Source organism: Eleutherodactylus coqui, chromosome 8, assembly GCF_035609145.1.
Source record: "Eleutherodactylus coqui strain aEleCoq1 chromosome 8, aEleCoq1.hap1, whole genome shotgun sequence".
NCBI classification, from domain to species: domain Eukaryota; kingdom Metazoa; phylum Chordata; class Amphibia; order Anura; family Eleutherodactylidae; genus Eleutherodactylus; species Eleutherodactylus coqui.
The window spans coordinates 93,161,380-93,179,184 of NC_089844.1; the positions used below are offsets into that span (position 1 = coordinate 93,161,380).

The window sequence follows — 17,805 nt, forward strand, 5'->3', positions numbered from 1 at the left end:
CAAAACTGTCACTCAAACTGCCATTTGAGCGATCATCTTTTCATGTAAGTGGGCCTTAACTCAGCACTGTGCTATGTAGTTTTCACACCTCCTGTTCATTTCAATGAGAGCTATGAAAACATTGCTTGACTGTTTCTATGGGCTCTTGCCAGATGGCCGGTAACCAGTGCAGTGGTTTCCAATCATGGCTATGAAAAGTCGAAATGGGAATACCCCTTTAACTTCTTAATGTACATTTACATCCTGCAGCATCGGGGTATGTATGAAGAGAGATCGCGGGGTGACCTCTCTTCATACAGCACAGGCGTCAGCTGTTTATTACACCTGACATCCATGGGCAATAGCTGCAATCAACCGCACGGCTAATCAGCGCTATTAACCCTTTAAATGCTGCTATCAATTTTGACAGCGGCATTTAAATCCCCCAAAGGATGTTCGGGGTTTCCTGTACAGCCCCCCCGCTATGAGATCGCACGGAGCCGTGTGGGTATCATGGTAGGCGGGGGCCCTCTGAAAGGCCCCAGGGAGTGTCTCCCATTGTTTTCAATGGGAAACCTCGCATTGCACCCATGTGCACCTAGCATGTGATGTGATGTTTTTCCGCCGGCCCCATTGAAAACAATAGGCGAAGATGGCCCCCCCAAATATAGAACATGCCGCGACACAATTGCTCATGTGTATAACTCCATTCAAAAGAATGGGGTTCATATTCTTGCGAGATTTGTGCGTCTCTCAACGCACAAATCTCGCACGAGAATCTTGGCCGCGTGAAACCAGCCTAAGTCAAGAAATGAAATAACAGACATGGCTCTTGAAAAGGGGGAATGAAGAGACTAAAGCAAAAATCTGCAGCCGTCCGGTTATGGGAGCCATTTGGTCATTGTCTCTGGGAAATGTATAAAATGCTGCCCTTCATTGAGCCCATTACTGAGGGTGCGATCTGTAGTAGAGCCGTGTTTGGGGAGATAAGCTCAGTAATAATGAGCTGATACAAATGACGCTCCGGTTTTGCCCTAAATATAACACTAAACTCTGAGAACTCTCTGTGTTTTGTAGAAAAGGGCCCACAAATACAAAGTTTGGTAACATCATATCCTGGGACGTATCTTCCCATTATCCACCTGCGGCTTCTCCCCTGAACCTCTCAGCAGTCACACACACGTTCCTGGTCTCTGGCTGTTACATAGTGGCAGAATGAGCCAATCAGGTGCTTGCTTACTTGACAGTTAGAAGCGACCAATCAGACGCTTGCTCTTAGCCTGTTACTTAGCAACGACAGTTGGAATGTGATGGAACTGCGGGTCATAATGCTGGGGGTTATAAACACCCCAGCAGCGGTACTGGCAGATAGGAGACGTCACTGGGGCCTTTCTTCTGGGATGGAAGTCACATTTTGTCTTTTCTCTCTAGAGCTCCTACCCACTAGCGTTTTTTTTAAAGCTGTGACATTGCTGAATTTTTTTAAATGCAAATGTCAATGGGACTTTCTAATGTTAAAATTGCATCGCAAAAAAATCGCTAGTTTGTGATTTTTGGGCGATGTGATTTTAACATTAGCAAGTCCGATTGACATTTGCATCAAAACAACACAGCGATGTCGCAGCTTTAAAAAAAAAAAATGCTAGTGGGTAGAAGCCCCTATGGTGACAGTTTCATGAAGAAGCTGATGCATGAAAGTCTTAGGAGACGGCAGCCCAACAACAACCTCAGCTCAAAGGCTCAGCTCCAGCCTCCTGGTGACTGTCCATTATCTACCAAACACCTCCCAGGTAGGAGAAGCTATGAGCAGATTACAGGGGATGTCGTGTGGAGGTCTACAGTGATGGGGACAATATAGGGTTAAGCAGTGGGGCCAGGATGACTAGGAGATGATGGGGGCAATAGAGGATGAGCTGTGGGGGGCCAGGATGATTAGGAGATGATGGGGGCAATAGAGGATGGGTGGTGGGTGCCCAGGATGACTAAGAGATGATGGGGACAATATAGGATGAGGGGTGGTGGGGCCAGGATGATTAGGAGATGATGGGGACAATTTAGGATGAGCAGTAGGGGGCCAGGATGACTAGGAGATAATGGGGACAATATAGGATGGGTGGTGGGGGGGCGAGGATGACTTGATGATGATGGGCACAATATAGGATGGGTGGTGGGTGCCCAGGATGACTAAGAGATGATGGGGGCATGAACGTTTAGGTTGGGGGCAGGATCACATGATGTGCAGCATAGTAACTGGAGATTGGTGCATTATGTAGTAATGGGCACCTCGTGGCATAAGTAAGGAGGAGGAGATATCAGTAAGGACAATATGAGTCCAAGTGCAGTATGACTGTCAGTAAGATACAATGTATGGGCTTCTTCAGACAGCCGTGATTTCGTCCTGTTTTGTGACTGTGAAAATAGTTTCATTTTCACTAGCGAGATTCTCACACTTTAATACTGCGCACGAGAATAGGTAGGACCTGCCCTATCTTTCTTGCACGTAGTTTTTGTACGTGTGAGAAAGACAGGACAAGACTTATCTTTCTGGGTTTTTTCAAATTCACTCACAATAGCGTAGAGTTTGAATAGTCAACAAAAAAAAAAGACTGCTGCACATGCAGATACACTCCGCAGCGGTAAGGCGTATCTGTGCAGGCGCCAGGCTGGTTTAGCTCTCATGTGATGTCTTATATAAGGTGATCAGGGATACAATTGTTGGACTGTGGTCACATGGGCTCGGTTCAGGTTGGTTCAGATAAGTGATAAACCGAGCTGCGGAGTGATAACGTCTGTATGTGCATCCGCACTTATATTACACTAAGGCCTCATTCACACGGGCATAAGCTCATCTCGGCCACGTAAATAGGCTGCGTATTTACAAGACCGAAAATCGATTATCCCCAAGAAAAACAAAAGAAGGTATATATAAGTGATGTGGTGGGAGGTGTGCTGGGTGAGCGATCAAGACCAAGGAGAGGTGTATGTAGATGAGTTATGTCAGGGCAGAAGGATAGCAAACAACCGAGGGCCGACATATAGTCATCCCTCCTCCTGGTATAGGACAGATAAACAATTCTCTGGTATCCATCTATCAATTACAACAATTAAACATTTTAAGTAAGTTATGATTTTCTGAAATTAATGTTTTGGATGCGGCATTGAGGGCTGAAGAGAAGCGGCTGCAGCCAATTTTTCAGTCACTTCTTGTTACCCCATTCATGTAATAAAAAATATTCCTATAGGGAAGCACAAAATAAGGGCTTATCCACACGTCTGTACATCGGCCGGGCTTTCATGTCTGGCCGATATACAGTATCCCTTTCTGCAGGGGGAGGAGGTGGGCCGGGTGCAGTGCACTGAGCTCCCGCCCCTCTCCGCTCCTCGACGCTATTTGCAATGAGAGGGGGCCAGATGGGGTGGAACTTAGTTCCACCCCCGCCTCCTCCCCCTGCAGAAAGGGACACTGTATATCGGTCGGGCGTGAAAACCCGGCCGATATATAGACATGTGAATAAGCCCTAAAATTGTACAAAAGAGGAAATCCGTCTCTTTGCAGACGACTTCCTTCTCACTCTTTCTAGGTGTCTTCCCTCTTTCCAAAATGTAATCGCTATGCTGGAGTCCTTTGCAGCAGTTTCTGGTCTAATAGTCAATATAGACAAACAGAAGTTCTCTATTATAACACCCCTTCACACCTGCGAAAACTCAGAGCCCATTTTTGAGTTCCACTCTCTCTCTTACACTGCATTACATATTTAGGTATCAAGATCACCCCTTCCTTAACCCTTTAAGGACACGGCCTATTTTGGGCTTAAGGACGCAACAATTGTTGGCAGATTTTCATCTCCATTTTTCGAAAGCCATAACTTTCTTATTTCTCCGTCGACGCGGCCAAATAAGGGCTTGTTTTTTGCGTTGCAAACTGTAGTTTTTATTGTTGCCATTTTGGGGTTCATAAGACTATATTGTACATTTTTTATTCATTTCTTTATGATAGCAGGAAGAGGCAACAAATCCTGAAAAAGATTTTTTTTACAGTGTTAATCGTGCATTTTCCACTTTTCAGCAATAAAATTTTTTGGGGGGAAGTGATTAGTTTTTTTCTAAATCGCTGCATTCAAAGTCCTATAACTTTTTTATTTTTCAATGGACTGGACTCTGTGAGAGCTTATTTTTTGCGAGAGGAGCTATAATTTTTATTGATACCATTTTTGGGTACATAGGGCTTTTTTGATCACGTTTATTACGTTTTTGGGAGGCAAAATGAAAAAAATAAGCACTTTGCCTCCGTTTTTTAGGGTTTTTTTAAACGTTTTTTGCCGTGCAGGAGAAAAATCATCTTCAATTTTTTTGTACACGTTGTTACGGATATGACAATACCAAATATGTGGGAATTTTATTTGAAAAAAAAAGTTATGCCAATATGGTAAAAAGCACAAAAAAACGGATTTTTAATATATTTTTTTACATTTTTGTTTTTTTTACATTATTTTAATCTTTTTTTTTACACTTTTTATGTCCCTGTAGGGGACTTGTACAATCACACTTATGATCGCTATGATAAAGCATTGCAAGACTTACTGTTTGCAATGGGAGGGGCGGGACGTGGGCAGAGCTAAGTTCCGCCCCCGCCCCGCCCCTCCCATTGCAAAAAGTGTCAAGGGGCGAAGATGGGCAGGAGCTCAGTGCACTGCTCCAGGCCCGCCTCCTCCCCCCACAGAGAGAGACAGCGTATATCGGCAGATATATGTACGTCGGAATAAGCCCGAAAAGTGTGAAATTTAAAAAAAAAGGCAATGTGAATGACCCCAGAGGGCTTATATGTCACGAGGGATACAGATGTTACAAAAATAAGTTAATAAAAAGAAATTACAGAATAAAATAAAAAAATATATAAAAAAGAAAACGACCCACGGCTGACGCTAACTTAACGCATTGTCATATGCACCCTGTAACCAGAGACTACACAAATTATATATCAAAACATCCAAAACAAAATGAGGAAAGCATATTTATATATGCCTACGCAAACAGAAATGCACAAACACCTGCCTAATATTGTGTAGTTCTCTCATGACACCACAACAACTCTGATCCATTGAGGGATGATCTTCACATGATGTCTCTGCATCCGTCCTGTGGTATCTGGCATCAATATGTTAGCAGTAGATCCAGTCCTGTAAGGTTGGAGATGCAGTTTGCAAGGTTCAGACTTGCTTCTCCACATCTCACAGATGCTTGATCACATTCAAAAATGGGGAAGTAAACTCAGCACCTTGAACCACAGGTGTAACGTGAAGCTTCTGGCCCTGAAGCAAAATCTGTAACAGTGCCCCCAATTATAATTTCTGTACAGTTTTTGCAGTCTGGTAGGATGTATTAGCCTGTCACTGCCAGTAGTGAATATTGTTGTCATGAAGAGCTGTACTTGGTCTGCAACAATGTTAAATAAGTGGTGCGTGTCAATGTAAGGGCTTATTCAGACGTCCGTATATCAGCCAGGTTTTCACGCTGGCCGATATACCATGTCCCTTTCTGCAGGAAGAGGAGGCGGGCCGGGAGAAGTGCACTGAGCTCCCGCCCCCTCTCCGTCCCTCGCCACTGTTTGCAATGGGGGGCAGAACTTTGCAATGGGAGGGGCGAACAGGGCGAAGCTAAGTTCTGCCCCCCATTGCAAACAGTGGCGAGGGGTGGAGAGGGGGCAGGAGCTCAGTGCACTGCTACCGGCCTGGCTCGCCTCCTCCCCCTGCAGAAAGGGACACGGTATATCAGCCAGGTGTGAAAACCTGGCTAATATACGGACGTGTGAATAAGCCCCAACATCCACATGAATGCCAGGACCAAGGTTTCCCAGCACAACAGAGCATCACACTGTCACTGCCGGCTTGTCTTCTTCCCATAGTGCAACATGGTGACATCTCTTTCCCAAGTAAGCAACGAGCACATTCAGAGGCCCACATGATGTAAAAGATGATATGATTCATCAGGCCGGGCCAACTTCTTTTATGGCCCAATTCTGATGTTCACTCGCACATTTTAGGCTTTTGGCAGTGGACGGGCGTCAGCAATCTGACCAATCTGCAGTTATGCAGCCCCATACTCAGCAGCTTGCATTGCACTGTGTGTTCTGACACCTTTCATAGCCAGGATTAAAAGAATCTGATAGTTCCTATGACCCCATAAACTAAATATATGGACTCATAGAGGCTGACATGCTGAATCTGGAGATATAACTATCATACTTCTCTGTCTCGGTGCGCCCCCGCTGTCTGCTTGCAGCGCTGCAGCTTAATGCATCCCACAAACTACATAGGCCGTCCTCTCATTATGTATCCAGGTACAAATATCAGCGGGATGGCTGCAGCTGCAGCTTTACAGGTTGATTTAACATAATTATCACATCAGCTGATTGAGCGTGATCGCCCCGATCATATCGACATGCAGAATAAAGGGAATATGTCAGTCCTGTTTTTTAATCAAATCATTTTTTATTGAAATTGAAATTTTAATACATTTACCCCTTAATTTCTGTATATTTATACATAGATGAGCGTACTGTACGTAAAAATACAAACATAACATTTCCCACACAAACAATACATGTAAACATGAATGAACAACTCATACACTCCCTCATTCCCAACAAGACTAAGGGCTCATGCCCACGAGCATTGCAGGATATGCCCACAGATTTACGCCGCGGGAGAACCGCGTTTAAAAACGTGATAGTCCCTGCGAATGATCACGTAGTTCCGCAGTCTCCATTATTATGTTATAATAATGGAGACCTGCCGCAGCGTGAATCCACAGAAAAATATAACATGCCACGATTTAATTTCAGCGGCGGAATTCCGCAAGTGAGCATTGGCAGGCAGAAAGCTATTAGGCTCAATAGAACCTAATAGCTGCGGAATTCACACGTAAATTTCTGCCGCAGGTAACGCAGTAGAAATTAGTCCGTAGGCATGAGCCCTTACTCTTCCCACCTCCTCACCCCCCCACCTTCTCTCCCCCTCACCTCCTCTCCTCCTCTACATCCCACCAACATTTCACCACTATCTCAATGCAACCAACACTCAATATTGACTGTCCATTATATATACCAGATCATCATCCTCAAATTTACTCAAACTTAGGGCTTATTCACACGTCCGTATATCCGCCGGGTTTTCACGCCTGGCCGATATACGGTGTCCCTTTCTGTGATTTGTTTCCCGCATAGCATCGCGGGGCCATGCAGGATAACATTGCTCATGTGCATGACCTCATTCAAGAGAATGGGGTACATATTTGTGCGAGATTTGTGCGTCTTGCAACGAACAAATCTTGCATGATTTTGATGCCCGTGTGAAGGCAGGCTTAGTCAAACAATCTCTTTTTTGATATATCGCTCTATCCAAAAATATAATCTCCCTAAGGGCGGCTTGCAATGGAAAGGGGTGGGGCTAAATTCCGGAAGTGCACTGCTCCCGACTCTTCCAGCCTCCACCCCCTGCAGAGAGGGACACCGTATATCAGCTGGACATAAAAACCCTTCCGATATACGGTTGTCTGAATAAGCCCTTATCCTTATACCAAAATCTCCCCCTGCCGGCGGGGCAGGGTGCATCCAGTGGGCAGTAATCAATTTCCATATCGGGGTATAGAGTTCTCTAAACTCCCAAAAGAGTATACCCATCAAACCCGTCAGCAATACCCGATACGCATAGTCTGGGATCAAAACCATTTATTTGTCAACTGCGTCCCAAAAACATTCGCTCATGTGTGGGAGAATGGGGTTCATATTCATGCAAGATTTGTGCGTCTTACAACACACAAATCTTGCGCAAGAATCTCGGCCGCGTGAAACCAGCCTGAGTCAACAAAAATAATAACAGATATATATAATAACAGGGGAATGAAGACACTAAAGCAAAATCTGCAGCCGTCTGGTCATGGAAGCCATTTGGTCATTGTCCTTTGGATATGTATAAAATGCTGCCCTTTATTGAGCCCATTACTGAGGGTGCGATCTGTAGTAGAGCCGTGTTTGGGGAGATAAGCTCAGTAATAATGAGCTGATACAACTGACGCTCCTGTTTTACCCTAAACATAACAGTAAACTCTGAGAACTCTCTGTGTTTTGTAGAAAAGGGCTCATAAATACAAAGTTTGGTTAACATCATATTCTGGGACGTATCTTCCCATTATCCACCTGTGGCTTCTCCCCTGAACCTCTCAGCGATCACACGCACGTTCCTTGTCTCTAGTTATTACATAGTGGCAGAATGAGCCAATCAGGTGCTTGCTTACTTGACAGTTAGAAGCGACCAATCAGACGCTTGCTCTTAGCCTGTTGCCTGGCAACGACAGTTGGAATGTGATGGAAGTGCAGGCCGGAATCCTGGGGGTTATAAAGGCCCCCGCAGTGGTACGAGGCAGATAGGAGACGTCACTGGGGCTTCTCTTCTGGGATGGAAGTCACATCTTGTCTTCTCTCTCTATGGTGACAGTTTCATGAAGAAGCTGATGCATGAAGTCTAAGGCTAGGTTCACACAGGGCGGATTTAGCCCGTATTTGCTGCGGTCTGCCGTTGCATATCCACATTGCGGCCAAACCGTTGCGATTGCAGTGCAATGCAGCACAAATGAGTTTGGCCAAAATGCTGTTCTCACAGGGCTTTTTTTTTCCCGCTGAGCCGCAATGCGGATAAGCAACGGCGGCGCGGTTTTTATAGACTCAGCATGTTCATTCTTTCGGCGTATCCGCCGCGTTTTTTCCTCCATAGGCCACCATGAAAGCAGCAAAAACCACAATAAATCAGCAATAGCTTATTGTATTGCGGTTTTGGGCAGCGGTTCCGCTGCTGAAATTTCGCAGGAAGTGCTACAGCGGCCATTTTAGCACACTGGCGCCATTTCTGGCGGGACCTCGTGGCAAGCAGCAGCAGCAAGCTGGAGCTCCTCCATCTTCACCACCACCCGCAGCGTGGGCCTAGCGGCAGCATCACCCCCATCGTCCCCGGGGGCACCAGCACCACAGGCACAGCGTGAGCAGCAGCGGCAGCATCACCACTGGGTGCACCAGCACCACCGGCAACGTAAGGTACCAGGGGGGGCAGCACCACCACCGGCGGCCCTGCTGCCACCACCGCTACTGGCGGGCCCCCTGCCACCACCGCTACTGGCGGGCCCCCTGCCACCACCGCTACTGGCGGGCCCCCTGCACCCGCCGCTACTGGCGGGCCCCCTGCCACCACCGCTACTGGCGGCCCCCTGCCACCACCGCTACTGGCAGGCCCCCTGCACCCGCTGCTACTGGCGGGCCCCCTGCCACCACCGCTACTGGCGGGCCCCCTGCAGCCGCCGCTACTGGCGGGCCCCCTGCCACCACCGCTGCAGTCGGCACCCCTGGCACCACCTACTGCTACAGGCAGCACCCCTGGCACCACCGCTACAGGCGGCACCCCAGCCACCACCGCTACAGGCGGCACCCCTGCCACCACCGCTACAGGCGGCACCCCTGCCACCACCGCTACAGGCGGCACCCCTGCCACCACCTACCGCTACAGGCGGCACCCCTGCACCACCTACCGCTACTGGCGGCACCCCAGCCACCACCGCTACAGGCAGGCCCCCTGCCACCACCGCTACATGCGGCACCCCAGCCACCACCGCTACAGGCGGCACCCCAGCCACCACCGCTACAGGCGGCACTCCAGCCACCACCGCTACAGGCGGCACTCCAGCCACCACCGCTACAGGCGGCACCCCTGCCACCACCTACTGCTACAGGCGGCACCCCTGGCACCACCTACCGCTACAGGCGTCCCCCCAGCAACCACCGCTACAGGCGGCACCCCTGCAACCACCGCTGCCAGCACCACTACCAACAGCAACGAAGCCCCAACACATGCCTTATGATACCAACGGCGGAAGGTAAACTTATTATGCATGTCGTACACTCATTCCCACATTCATCACACAGCCAGTGCTGCAGGCTATGGATCTGCAAACCTTTTTTTTTTATTTTATTTTTTCAGGCAGGAAGTTAATAGTAATCCACCCGACCTCAGACAAATAGAAGAGATGGCGTGGTACCAGCGCATGGGGATTAACGTCTCGAGAATGATTATGCTGGTGAGTTAACCACGTCTTTCATCTTTCGTCACATATCTGAAGCCGGCGGTGGGTGAGTGTAATTTGTGTCCGCACCTCTGCGAGCCACGAGCACAAATACAGAATGGCGCCAGCAGCCTGACGAAATGAGGCAATGCCAAAGCCGCCTTTTGGATTGGCCTATGGTCACTTCACAGTGGCAATTCGGCGTGACAAAACTACGCGGAATGGACACTCATGTGAAGTGACGTTCTGCTCGAATGCATGTGCTTATATCCCTTTCTTGTAGGTTGAAAGTAAGCCCCAAATCTGGGACACAGCCGACGAGGGCTACAGTGACAGAGATGTGAAGGCGGACGTCTGGTTATCAGTGTGCTCGGGGATGTATCCGGATTGGGACACCGCCACAGCTGCCCGTCAAAATGAGATATGTAAGTTGACATTCGTATGTACATAAATTGCTGATTCCCTTGCTATTGCAGCGATGATGTGTCTGATTTACCTGCATTGTTCCTTGCAGCAAAAAGGAGAGAATGAAGAAAGGTAAAATTGGATGGCCTTGTGTGTAACATTATCTTTACCTTGCAGTGAAAGATGTCAAAAATCGATGGCGGTCTGTCCGCGATCGCTACAAAAAGCATGAAAAGGAGTGTGAAAAGAGTGGCTCTTCTCCCTCAAAAAAGAAATGTCCAAATGCTGAAGAGCTGGCGTTTATAAGAAGCGGCAGACAACTGCGACCGTAAGTTCTTTGCGCCACAGCCTCACTGCAAACTGGTTGTCCCGTGCAAGCAAGTGGGCTTATATACTTCTGTATGGCCATATTAATGCACTTTGTAGTACATAGCGTCTTAGCGCGTGTGATCGGGCGATTACACACTGAAATTGGACAGGATCATGGCGACGCGGACGCCAGCGCAGGGAAGGTGAGTTCCGTATGGCACATATTTAATGCACGATGTATATTATTATTATTATTATGGCCATACAGAAGTATATAACCCCACTTGCTTTTACGGGACAACCCCTTTAATATTGTTGTCCTCCTCTACATAATTGTTGTTTTATCTTACACAGAACCAGCGGTAACGTGCAGCCGTCGCAATCCGCGAGCCAAGAAACCTCAGAAGAATCGGGCCAGCAGGCCACACAATTGTCCGCTGATATAGAAATAAATGCAGGTACCCCAACCTTGGACAACAGCCGAGTAAGTGCACCTGATTCAGACCCCAATTGCGTTAGCATTGAAGCGTCGGGACAAACAGCGTCGGCTAGCAGGCCAGGGACCCACAGGGAGCCCAGTTGTGAGCCGGCCGGACATAGCGTTGTTACCCGGGGACGTAAAAAAAAAAAGAGCTTGATGCAGCCGAAGAAGCAATGGCACTGTTGCGCCGCGCTGACACGGAAGACCAATGGGATACGATGGGTGCGGCAGTGGCGGCACGCATCCGTGAGTTATCCGCAGAGCGTCAATGGGCAATATCGCCAGTTATTTATGCTGCTCTGGAGGTCTTTGCGTCTCCACGCCCTCTCGCCGACTCATGCGAGATTATAAAGGCAATGAAAAATGCCGCATTTGCTGTCAACCCCTCCTCACGAAACTTGTTTCCATCACAATCTTGCCCTGAACAACCAGACAGGGTTGCAAGGAAACCAGGCTATCCCATACAGTATGTTTCACACGATAGTGGTTTCACGGAGAACATGACGAGCGGTTCGCCATCACAACAGTCGTTCATGTCACTCATGAACAGCCCTTTGTCACAAACATCACAAAACGCTACCTCAGTATTTAATTCACCACCGGGCAGTTCGCAAAGAAGTGAAGTCACATACAGGACTTATACGGCACTTCAGTGACCCCTCATTCATTGTCGGATCACTGCAATGTCGTGTAATTGATAGGTGCCGTTTGCATCTTCTCAAGAGCCATAATCGTGTGGTACACAACATGGGATTGCCTGGTGTCCCCGTAATTACTCTTGAATGCTGAGGGGGAAGATTGTTAAAAAACTGTATGTCCTCTAACCTGAGCTCCCTGGCTGGCTACAACGCGGCTAAATGCAACACATTCCTTTGGCTTTCTTTCGTTACTGAGTAGATTTTTTTGGGAAAGAAAACAAAGGAATCTATCGTGTATGTACATTTGGCCGTCTGTGTGCCTTACTTAGCACATATTGTCTGGCTACTAGCTGGATGGCTGTCCTCCAAGGTTGGGGTAATGGTAATTCTGCAAGTCTCTGTCATTTGTTATTTATTCTTTTTTAATTTGTTCTTAAAAAATGTTAATGTTGGGATTTCACCCCGAGATACCCAAAACAGGAGATGTGAGTCGTGCGTCTGGTTGAAGTTAGATTATTTTTGTTCCCTTACTTGAGGCTCGCTATCTCACTTCTCATTGTGGTGGCCCAACTCAGCCAAAATAAATCCCCCCAAAAATTAAAGAATTAATCTGCTCACGAAAGTGTTCTGCCAAATTACTTTGTTTTTATTTAGTAACAACTTGAAAAAGCAGTGCATTAGCGCAAGAAACACGATTTTTCTGTTGTGCAGTTTGTCATGCCAAGCCGCAAATAAACATTTTGCTTGAACTTGGTCTTCATCGTTCTTCTGGAGCTGGTTGCCGGGGGATCAAACTGCGATTAGGGCTGCACACCACCCACACAGGAGTACTGCCATGGCACGGCGCCTTCGGGACTATGGAAGTAGTCAGTGAAGTGTTCGCATACCTGCACAGCGGTTGCAGCAGGACGTCCAGCACCCCAGTTGATCACCGTGTCAAAGGCAGGGTGGAGTTTTTCCACATCTACCTCGGGGCGATATTCCCGGAGGTAGTTGTGAAGAACACAACATGCCTTGACAAGGTCATCAACTGTGGTAGGGTCTACCATTAGGGTAGTCCCTAGAACCCTCCACTGACTAACCATAATCCCGAAGGCACATTCAACCACTCGACGTGCCCGGCTCAGCCTATAATTAAAAATCCTTTTCCGGGCATTCAGTCCTCTTCATGGGTATGGGCGCAACAGGTTCGGCATCAACGGCAAAGCCTCATCCGATACCATCACGAAGGGGACTGGATGTGTGGTTACGGCAAAGGTTGTGGGGCTGGGAGCGTGATGCCATCTCGGAGAATTTGCATCCCAATCTGTGATGTTCGCAGCACCCGAGAATCCCCAGTACTACCATAGGCGCTGACATCGATGCAAACAAATTTAGAATGTGCATCAGCCACCGCCATCAGGACTACAGAGAAATATTTCTTGTAGTTGTAAAACTTTGAGCCTGAGTGCGGTGGCTGAAGCACACGGACATGTTTGCCATCAACCGCGCCTATGCAGTTAGGAAATTTGGCAACAGTTTGAAAGCCTGCTGCAACACGTTGCCAAGTCTCCTCGGATGGTGAAGGCATCACGATGGGCTGCAACGTCTGCCAGATGATGCTGCATGTGCACCTTACAATTTCAGCGATGGTAGATTTACCAACACGAAATTGGAGATGCAGGGATGCATAGCTCTCTCCTGTGGCCAGAAAGCTGAAAAGGAAGCAGAGAAAAAGGGGAAAAGGATTAGTAAAATCAAAAGAACAAAAGTAGCATGTCACATACAGATCCACAGATTACATTTGCAGCATTTTCAGTAAATGGAAAGATGTGGCCAAAGTGACTGGAACTTCCTTGCTATCTGCATTCCATTACAACAATGATGTTGAATAAAGCCTAGACTATTTGTCCATTTTTCCTCTTCATTTATCTGCATCGTATCGTTGCACTACATGGGCAGAGTAATTGTGAAAAAATTAATTTACCTGCGCCATTCCTATACTCAATGTTGCTTAGCGGGACAGATGCAAAGCGGTGGGATTTTTTGGGGTTTGTCACCTCCGGTAACTCGGCTCTGAGATCGTGTTGCCACAGGGGTTTGTAATTGTGTTGTCAGATTATTGGGTACAGGTGCACTAGCTAGCAAGGGATTTATATGAAAAGTTACCGTTTGATATAAAACGACAACCTAAACTTACTCCAGGAGCTGACTGATGCACCGGTAGAGTACACCTAGGACTCACACATACGCACATCAACGAGACTGAACTGGCAATGAGTTATGGAGCACTGTGCAGGGGATCTAATTCCATTGCGCTCCCAGACGGATACGTGCGTGCCATAATGCTATGTCAGCGTACAATGCCATTTTAAGCAGTCTCCAGTCAGACTCAATCAGTAACTAATTGTTACAAAAGGCATATTTTGGTTACATACCGAAGGGTGATGAGCAGCCTTTCCTCTGCAGTGATCGCTTTTCGCATTCGGGTGTCCTGAAATGTGAGATCCCGGCGCACCAGCTCCAGAAGACGCTCGAAAGCCTCCTGCGGCAGGCGGCAGAACAGGATGAACTTCTCCGGATGGCTAGAGAGAGAAAGACAGAGAGAGACAGTGTGAGACTGTGTGTGTGGTCGGCACAGAAAGACATTGCATCAGAAAGAGAGAGAGAGAGAGGGAGAGAGAGAGGGAGGGAGGGAGGACAGAGAGAGAGAGAAATAGAGAGATAGAGAAACAGAGAGATAGAGAGGGAAAGAAAGAGAGAGAGAGGGAAACATAAGGGAGAGAGAGATATACAGAAAGGTAGAGAGAGGGAAAGAAAGAGAGAGAGGGAAAAAGAAGGGAGAGAAATATACACAGAGGTAGAGAGAGGGAGAGAAAGAGGACAGACAGAGGGAAAGAGAGAGAGAGGGAGGGAGGGAGGACAGAGAGAGAGAGAGAGAAACAGAGAGATAGAGAGGGAAAGAAAGAGAGAGAGAGGGAAACATAAGGGAGAGAGAGATATACAGAAAGGTAGAGAGAGGGAAAGAAAGAGAGAGAGGGAAAAAGAAGGGAGAGAAATATACACAGAGGTAGAGAGAGGGAGAGAAAGAGGACAGACAGAGGGAAAGAGAGAGAGAGAGGGAGGGAGGGAGGACAGAGAGAGAGAGAAACAGAGAGATAGAGAGGGAAAGAAAGAGAGAGAGAGGGAAACATAAGGGAGAGAGAGATATACAGAAAGGTAGAGAGAGAGAGAGGGAAAGAGAGAGAGACTGGGAAAAAGAAGGGAGAGAGAGAGATATACAGAGACACAAAGAGAGGTAGAGGGAGAGAGAGAGAGAGAGAGCGCGAAACAGTGATTAAATAACATTACTGCTTCAAGAGCGGCGAAGGCTTAGGAGACGGTGGCCCAGCAACGGTCTCAGCCCGCAGACTCAGCGCCCCCTCCAGGTGACGTCCGTTATCTACCACCTCTCAGGTAGGAGGAGCTATGAGCAGATTACAGGATGTAGTGTGGCGGTATAACACCAACATAGCGCATGCTGGGGATGTTTACATGCGATACCCATGGTGTAAATAAACGCTCCGGTGATCGAACTCATTGTAATCACAGGGCTCAATCCGCTGCGTATTGTAAGCAGAAGGACTGCACACTTAATGCGCTGCGCAGATCCGCTCTTATGGACGCACCCTAAGGGCTCCCACCCACTAGCGTTTTTTTACTGCGAAATTCGCAGCGTTTTTTTTTTCGGCAGGGGTCTTTGGGCTATGGGAGTTGTAAAGCTAAAATCGCGATTGCGCAAAATCGCGATTTCGCGGTAAATCGCGATTTTAGCTTTACAAGTCCCATAGACCCCCTGTAGAAAAAAAAACGTGCGAATTTCGCAGTGAAAAAAAACGCTAGTGGGTGGGAGCCCTAAGGGTGCCTACCCACTAGCGTTTTTTTTCCCTGCGAAATTCGCAGCATTTTTTTCTCTGCAGGGGTCTATGGGACTTGTAATGTTAAAATCGCGATCGCGCAAAATCGCAATTTACCGCGAAATCGCGATTTTGCGCGATCGCGATTTTAACATTACAAGTCCCATAGACCCCTGCAGAGAAAAAAATGCTGCGAATTTCGCAGGGAAAAAAAATGCTAGTGGGTAGGCACCCTAATAGTGCCATCTTGGGGCATTGCTTCATTAGCGTTTGCCTCTGTGTTGTACAGTATAATGATATTTGCTTCCTGTTTTCCCTGATTATATCAGTATGGGCTTCAGCACACTTGCGTTTTTCTTTCGCGTTTTTTTTCCGCGATTGTCAATGGGACTTTCTAATGTTAAAAACAAGTCACACAAAAATTGCAAAGCGCCAACTTGTGATGCATTTTTAACATTAGAAAGTCCCATTGACAATCGTGTGCAGGAGCCCTATATCAGTACATGTTTATTACCGGCGGTCTCCATATCAGTATATCGGTACATGTTTATTACCGGCGGTCTCCATATCAGTATATCAGTACTAGAGATGAGCGAGCACCAAAATGCTCGGGTGCTCGTTACTCGGGACGAACTTTTCGCGATGCTCGAGGGTTCGTTTCGAGTAACGAACCCCATTGAAGTCAATGGGTGACCCGAGCATTTTTGTATATCGCCGATGCTCGCTAAGGTTTTCGTTTGTGAAAATCTGGGCAATTCAAGAAAGTGATGGGAACGACACAGCAACGGATAGGGCAGGCGAGGGGCTACATGTTGGGCTGCATCTCAAGTTCCCAGGTCCCACTATTAAGCCACAATAGCGGCAAGAGTGCCCCCCCCCCCCCCACACTGTCAGCATAAAGATCGTTCTCCTCTGCCATAGCTGTAACAGCAGAGAAGAACGATGTTTGCCCATTGAATTCAATGGAGCCAGCAATACAGCAGGTTCCACTGAAAACAATGGGCTGCCGGCGATCGCAGGATGAATTGTCGGGAAGGGCTTAAATATATAAGCCCTTCCCTGCAATTCATCCAGAAATGTGTAAAAATAAAAATATATCCCGGCGTATAAGGCGACGGGGCGTATAAGACGACCCACCAACTGTCACCTTATACGCCGGGAATACAGCGGAGCAAAGAATAAAAATCATTACTCACTTCTCCTGGCGTTCTGCGGTGCTCCTGCAGGCTGTCGCTCCCTCCTGGTCCCCGGCAGAGCATTGCTTTCTGGACACAGGGCTTGAAATCCCCGCCTCCAGAAACACACGTGCCTTCAGCCAATCACAGCCATTCAATGACATCATTGTCATTGGCTGTGATTGGCTGAAGGCACGTGTGTTTCTGGAGGCGGGGATTTAAAGCCCTTCGTAGAGAAAGCAATGCTCTGCCGTGGACCATGAGGGAGCGACAGCCTGCAGCAGCACCGCAGAACGTCAGGAGAAGTGAGTAATGATTTTTATTCTTTGCTCCACTGTATTGCCGGCGTATAAGGTGACAGTTGGGGGGTCGTCTTATACGCCCCGTCGCCTTATACGCCGGTATATATTTTTATTGTAACACATTTCTGGATGAATTGCAGGGAAGGGCTTATATATTTAAGCCCTTCCCGACAATTCATCCCCGTGCACGCCGGCAGCCCATTGCTTTCAGTGGAACTTGCTGTATTGCTGGCTCCATTGAATTCAATGGGCAAACATCGTTCTTCTCTGCCACAGCTGTTACAGCTGTGGCAGAGAAGAATGATTTGTCTTCTATATGTTCTCAATGGGGTCGGCGCTGCTGCCACCGGCCCCATTGAGCGCATATAGAGAAGAGAACAGAAATCGCAGATCGCACATAGGTGCGATCTGCGATTTCTATGGCCTAAGAAGGACCGTTGGGGTTCTTGAAGCCTAAAATAACTCCTAACGGTCTCCCTATAGCAGCAGCACTTTCCCTGATTTATGTCAGAAGGCATCTGTGGCGAGCCGCGGGAG

At 47.7% G+C, this 17,805-nt stretch overlaps 1 pseudogene; it reads right to left on the reverse strand.

The window, feature by feature from the left end:
- Positions 1–12,551: 12,551 nt before the first annotated feature.
- Positions 12,552–15,290, reverse strand: LOC136577525 (uncharacterized; annotated as a pseudogene).
- Positions 15,291–17,805: the final 2,515 nt, after the last annotated feature.